Below are 7,347 nucleotides of genomic sequence, written 5' to 3'. Positions count from 1 at the left end.
AGGTGAAAAAAGAATTTGAGGAACATTTAGCCAAAGACTCAAAAAGTAACAGCAATTTTTTTTAAGTACATCAGAAGCAAGAAGCTTGCTAAACAACCAGTGGGGCCACTGGATGATCGAGGTGCTAAAGGAGCACTAAAGGATGATAAGGCCATTGCAGAGAAACTAAATGAATTCTTTGCATTGGTCTTCATGGCTGAGAATGTGAGGTAGATTCCCAAACCTGAGCCATTCTTTTTAGGTGACAAATCTGAGGAACTGTCCCAGATTAAGTTATCATTAGAGGAGGTTTTGGACCAAATTGATAAATTAAACAGCAATAAGTCAGCAGGACCAGATGGTATTCACCCAAGAGTTCTGAAGGAATTCAAAAGTGAAATTGCAGAACTACTAATTGTAGTCTGTAACCTATCATTTAAATCAGCTTCTGTACCAGATGACTGGAGGATAGCTAATGTGATACCAATTTTTAAAAAGGGCTCCAGAGGTGATCCCGGCAATTACAAGCCTGTAAGCCTGACTTCAGTACCGGGCAAACTGATTGAAACTATAATAAAGAACAATATTGTCAGACATATAGATGAACATAATTTGTTGAAGAAGTGTCAACATGGTTTTAGTAAAGGGAAATCATGCCTCACCAATCTACTAGAATTATTTGAGGGGGTCAACAAGCATGTGGACTAAGGGGATCCAGTGAATATAGTATTCTTAGATTTTCAGAAAGCCTTTGACAAGGTCCCTCACTAAAGGCTCTTACACAGAGTAAGCTGCCACAGGATAAGAGGGAAGGTGCTCTCATGGATTGGTAACTGGTTAAAAGATAGGAAACAAAGGGTAGGTATAAGTGGTCAGTTTTCAGAACGGCGAGAGGTAAATAGTGGTGTCCCCCAAGGGTCTGTACTGGGCCCAGTCCTATTCAACATATTCATAAATGATCTGGAAAAAAGGGTAAAGAGTGAGGTGGCAAAATTTGCAGACGATACAAAATTATTAAAGATAGTTAAGACCCAGGCAGACTGCGAAGAGCTCTCAAAACTGGGTGACTGGCAACAAAATGGCAGATGAAATTTAATGTTGATAAATGCAAAGTAATGCACATTGGAAAGCATAATCCCAACTATACATATATGAGCTGTTATCACTCAATAAAGAGATCTTGGCATCATTGTGGATAGTTCTCTGAAAACATCCATTCAATGTTTAGCGGCAGTCAAAAAAGTGAACAGCATGCTGGGAATAATTAAGAAAGGGATAGATAATAGGCCAGAAAATATCATGTTGCCTCTATATAAAACCATGGTACATCCACATCTTGAATACAATGTGCAGATGTGGTTGCCCCATCTCAAAAAAGATATGTTGGAATTGGAAAAGGTTCAGAAAAAGGCAACAAAAATTATTAGGGGTATGGAACGGCTTCCGTATGAGGATAGATTAATAAGACTGGGACTTTTCAGCTTGGAAAAGAGACGGTTAAGGGAAGATATAATTGAGGTCTATAAAATCATTAGTGGTATAGACAAAGTAGATAAGGAAGTGTTTTTTACTCCCTCTCATAACACAAGAACTAGGGGTCACCAAATGAAATTAATATGCAGCAGGTTTAAAACAAATAAAATGAAGCATTTCTTCACACAATGAACAGTCAAGCTGTGGAACTCCTAGCCAGAGGATGTTGTGAATGTCAAGACCATAACAGTGTTAAAAAAAAACTAGATAAGTTCATGGAGGATTGGTCGATCAATGGTTATGAGGCAGGTGTTCTTAGCCTCTGTTTGCCAGAAACTAGGAATGAGTGATGGGGGATGGATCACTTGATGATTACCTGTTCACTTCATTCCCTCTGGGGCACCTGGCACTGGCCACTGTTAGAAGACAGGGTACTGGCTACATGGACCTTTGGTTTGACCCAGTAGGGGCATTCTCATGTTCCCTCTACAGCACATTCCTGCATCTCACTGACTCTGATCTCTTATATCCTGTGTAGCATGTGATATTTTTGTAGCAAAATTCATACAATAAACTGTCTCTCATTTTCTTGTAGCTAGGAAGACAGATTCCTTACACAAAGGCCACATCCTTCTCCTTCCTGGGAAAACATGGTGGACAAAGTGCTCCGGAAGGTGTTCATTTTCCTTGTCCTAATTTTCATTTTTGGAAGTCTTCTTTCTGGAGTATTCTACAGAAGGCAAACAAAAATGATGAGCAAGTAAAGAATATATAGATAGAAGGATTTTTTGTTTCTTGGAACTGTGACCATCTTTTTGGAGCATATAAAATATGTAGCACAATGAAGGTGCATGTACAAATAATACAAATAAAATATCTGAGGGTCCTGGCCTGTCAGATTCTTTGTTATCCTGACATGTGTAGGGAAGAGAAACCCACAAAGAGCCACATTTGCCACTGAAGTTAAGTGTTCGAAGATGCATGGCAGGATTCTCCCTAAGAATATTGCTCCTGCCATTCATTTCCCAGGTTCTCCTTCTAACAAGCCTTTTAATAATCATGGTAGCTTGTGTTTGTAATAAGCCTCTTCTTCCCAAATCTGGACCTTAGCGTCCAAAATCTGGGCGCTTAACATGAAACTCCCCCAAGCTTAATTACCAGCTTGGATCTTATCTCGCTGCCACCAATCAGGATTCTGAGCTCCTGATAAACTCTCCCGGGTCTCCCCCAAACCTTTCCCTGGGGGACCCCCCAAGACCCAGAAGCTCTGAGTCTTACCGGTAAGGGAAATACTCCACTTCCCTTCCCCCTCCCTCTCCCACCCAGACTTTCCTCTCTGGGCTAACTGAGAGTGACTGATGCAATCTCTTTACATCAAATAACCAAGAAGCAGGTCTCCTTATTCCACAAAGAGCCAAATACAAGGAAACAGAGATGATCCTATCTCTCTTTCCCCTCCCACCAACTCCCTGGTGCTGCCGAGCTACCCTCCATAGATCTAACACAAAGAGAATCCCTCCCCTTGTTCCTTAACCTACCAGAGAGAAAACTCAAACAAGTCTTAAAAGAAAACTTTATATAAAAAAAAAGAAAGAAATCAGAATATAAACTCGCATCAAGATGACAATTACAGGGCTATTGCTTATAAGAAAATATGAATAAACAGTCTGATTCAAAAAGATATCCAATTTGAAACATTCCAGCAAGTTACACCATGTAAATACAAAATACAATATAACCCTATTGCTTTTCCTTCTGTACTCACAACTTGGAACAGAAAGGTAGAAAAAGCTTGGAGGTAGGAAAAAAAAGATCTTCCGTCATAGCCGAGAGAAAACAAAACAGAGAGAACAAAGCCCAACACACCCAGAAGTTCCCTCCCTCACTTTGAAAAATCCGGTTCCCTGATTGGTCCTCTGGTCAGGTGTTTGGTTCCCTTTGTTAACCCTTTACAGGTAAAAGAAACATTAACCCTTAGCTATCTGTTTATGACAGTGTTGCATGCCTGTAACAGTGTAGACAATTGACAGTGAACTAGAAATTCATGTTAATCCTGAGCTGCTATTTCAGTTCCTCAAGGAGTTAATTTGAGTTCATTCATTTCTGGAATGGAAAGAGAATTCAGCAAAATGACTTTACACTGATGGTGTATCTTCCTTTCTTGCACACATCTTCTTTTCCAGTTCCTAAGGAAGATTGGCTGATGAGTCAAGTCTATCGCATAGACATACTGAACTCCACCTGCCTGATGAACAACCTTTTCATTCACAAAGCAAACTGAAACATAATGTTGCAAAACAGATCTTTGTGGAACATAACCACAAGTTCATCTACTGTGAGGTGCCCAAGGTGGGCTGCTCCAGTTGGAAGAAAATCATCCTTCTCCTCACAATGAACCTGAGCAGAAAGGCTAACTAAGTCCAACAGGACCTCATCCACCATACCCCACTGTTAAAGAGGCTGAGTTCTTACCTTTCTGACTACTAGGACAAATTGCTGACCAGTTACACCAAAGTGATGTTCACCCAAGATCCCCTGGAACGGTTGGTTTCAGCTTACAGAGACAAACTTCTGCACTCTGAGCCATACTATAGTATCACTGTGGCAAATGAGATCAAGGCCATGTTCAGGAAGAACAAAAATTCAGCTGAAAAGGTGACTTTCCAGGAGTTTGTTAACTTTATTCTGACAAAAAAACAAGAACATTTGGATAATCATTGGAAACCAATGTTTCTACTCTGTGATCCTTGCAACATTCACTATGACATCCAGGGGAAGTTTGAAACCTTGGAACAAGATTCCGATCATGTTCTTAGAAACATTGGAGCCCCAGAGGACCTGCACTACCCTAACTTTAAGACACATAGCTCAGAGAAACGTACTAGTGGTGATATCACCCTGGAATATCTCAGAAAGCTGATCTCAAGAGCAAATTGAAAAGATCAAGAAGTTGTACCAGATGGATTTTGTCTTGTTCAACTATCCTTATGATTTGAAAATGAATCATTATGAGACTGATACAGTATGAACAGGAGGGACATTTTTATTCATAGAACATAGCATGAAGTTGTCTACAAAGATGATTTACAGGTGGTTGATCGTAGCAATCAAGCACTGTTATTGTTTTGTAGCTCATGGAGCTATTTGTTGTATGCACTCCTCTATTGAATCAATGTAAGAAACATTCCAGCTGTATGCTATTTTCCTTCTGCTGATCTGCTGATCTGATTGCCTTGAATGTATCTGCAATGCACAGAGTCCGTTGGCATGATTTGGGTAAAGAATGGGGAATAAGGCCCTTCCATACACAGATGTTCCAGAGTGTCCACTTTGAGTCTAGATTATTTTGATTTTCAGTTATTAAAAAAATACAAAGCAGTGTGTGTGTGTCCCTAACCATGTATGAACCTCCAACCTCTAGCAGGCAGGTAGGCAGGCAGACTTCTTACAAGTAAAGGTGCAGTGCACCAAACAGAATAATTTAAAAATTGTATTAAGATGATGTTAAAAAAAAGTGAATGGTACAGAGTTTAAGCATAGAAGTTTCTGGCTATCAGGGAATAACATACAGATTATCGATGGTGCAAAGTTGGTTTAAGATTGGGTGGCATAAGGAATACATAATCTGTAATATCCCTGATTGGGGGTAAAAGGTTGATGGTTCAAAGTACAGACATTGAGATATGAGGGTATGAAGTTCATTAAGTGGCTATGTTTGGGTGTGGAGTATAATGAGTGGATATGATGATGAAGATGGATTGACCCTCATTTGGTGAGATTTAATGTTCAGGGAGTTTATGGTTCCAGTTCATATGATCCAATGGAGAAAGTGCCTTGGTCCCTTTCTCATAGTTGAAGAACAATGTCACTCTGGCTCACACTCCCTGGTACTGTCGGTGGCCAGTGATGTGCTTGATGTAGATGTCCCACATGAGCCATGTGTAGTGTCGACCGATCCTGCAGGTCCGCAGCACTTGCTTGTTGCAGGGGTCCCAGGTGCCCAGGGCTCTGACGATCAGGGGGTCCATCTACACCTTGTAGCCCTTTGCTCTCAAGGTGTTGGCCAGAGGGGCGTACTTTTCCAGCTTACGATCTCAGGCTTCATGAAATTCCGGGGTCCTGTTCTCAAAGGAGACCGTGACATCGATGAGGATGATCTTTTTCTGGGCCTCGTCAGTGACGATGACGTCAGGTCATAGCTGGCTGTCGGTACTGGGGATGGTGCAGTTCACAGAGATCTCCCCCAGGTGTGGTGCGATGGCTTTCACCAGGGGGTTCTGGATGGCATTGTGGTGCAGCTGCCAGGCTCTGGAGTGGGGTTTGCAGCTGCACAGGATGTGGGACAGGGTCTCGTTGGAGTAGCCACATCTCCTGCAACACTTGTCTCGGTTCCCGTGGTGGACAGCTCCGTTGAGCAGGACGCAGTTGAGCTGGGCACGGTGGATGAACAGCCAGATAGTGAAGTGGGTGAAGCCGCCCCCAGCGTGGAAGTGGTTGCTGGTGTCCCAGGTGGTGGTCAACTCAAACCCTGGTCCGGTTTATGCTTCAGGGTTTCCACATACAGCGAGTGGATGGCAGCCTTCAGGGACCTCTCCAGCAAGCCCATGGAGCTCATGGTGATGATGGTGTTGTCATTGGACCTGATTTGTGGCACCCAGACTCCCAGCTCCTGGTGCTCCTCACACCACTCCTAGCAGCAGCTGATGTGCTTCTTCAGGTGACACGTGGCGCTGCGAGTGCGGAACCACAGTGAAGTGATGTCGCGCCCATCCTGTCCGAATTCCCCATCCAGAGAGCTGCTCAGGAAGGTGATGATGTCTTGGTTGGAGGGGCCTCTGCTGATCCGCTTCTCTGTTGCGTCACGCAGGGCATTCACTGCGATGTTCCTTACCATGGCGTCAGAACATGTCAGCAAGCGGAAGCAGGCACTGAGCTGACGGCGACCCTGCACACTGACCAGTCTGTGATCCTTGCCGTCAGGCAGCTGGCATACAGCTTCTAGATGGTGGAGCAGAGGGAGATGGGCCTCCAGTTGCCGGGGTCGTCCCGTTCACCCTTTTTGTGGATGAACACAGTCATGGACTTTTTTCAGGAGCGGGGAATGTGGTGGAACTGCTTGCATTTGTTGAAGATGGCAGCAAGCACCAAGCAACCACGATCTCGCATCTTCAGCAGGTGGTAGCGGATGCCATCTTTTCCAGGGGCGGTGTTTTTGGTCCTCAGCAGCCTCGCCTGCACTTCCTGTGGGGAAAAATCTCTCTCCAGGTGCTCTGTGAGGTCGATCCGGGGTAGTCGGAGAAGACACACGGGGTGTCGCAAGTTGGTCTGGGCCTTGTGATCAAACACATCCTTGAAGTAGGAGTAGAGCCCCTCGGGCTGGATGGCACAGTAGGAGGAGATCCCATTGAGGATCTCCCTCATGGTTTTCGTCCCATTCATCCCGTATAGTTTCTGAATACAGGATGCAACCGCCGGATCGTAGCAGTGGCCGACATCCTCTCTCCTACCTTCTCTGGCGGTGTTGTTACAGCTCGGCACAGGGAATCTGCGAGTGGTCTGTGCAGCCTCCTGGGGTTCCCTCCTTCTGGTTGTAATTTCTGCAGATAGTTCTGTGGTCAATCTGTCCGTCAGAGTGTCAAAGTTCTCAAAGTCCTCCGCCTTTGCCAGCTCGTCCATCCAGGCAGATTGCCACGGCGTGGCGACCCTCGCTCGTGTCCGTTGCTCCTCCTGCTGCATTGTCTCCACAGGTTCAGGTGCTGTGGGGACAGTCTGTGGCCTTGTTGTCCCTCAGACTGGGGGGCAGTGTTCAGGGGGTTCTTGGGGTGGGTGTCCTGGTGTGGTGTGGAGGGCAGCTCTTGGTGTCTCTAAGGCAGCACTGGATCTTCCGGGATGGAG

The 7,347-nt window shown here is 44.6% G+C and overlaps 1 pseudogene; it reads left to right on the top strand.

Moving 5' to 3' along the window:
* The first annotated feature begins 2,102 nt into the window (after nt 1–2,102).
* Nucleotides 2,103–4,480, top strand: LOC116832829 (carbohydrate sulfotransferase 9-like; annotated as a pseudogene).
* The last annotated feature ends 2,867 nt before the right edge of the window (nt 4,481–7,347 follow it).

The sequence above is a fragment of the Chelonoidis abingdonii genome, chromosome 4 (assembly GCF_003597395.2).
Source record: "Chelonoidis abingdonii isolate Lonesome George chromosome 4, CheloAbing_2.0, whole genome shotgun sequence".
Classification (NCBI taxonomy): Eukaryota; Metazoa; Chordata; order Testudines; family Testudinidae; genus Chelonoidis; species Chelonoidis abingdonii.
The sequence above is the reverse complement of the archived record's forward strand: the minus strand, read 5'-3'. Positions and strand labels throughout refer to the sequence as shown.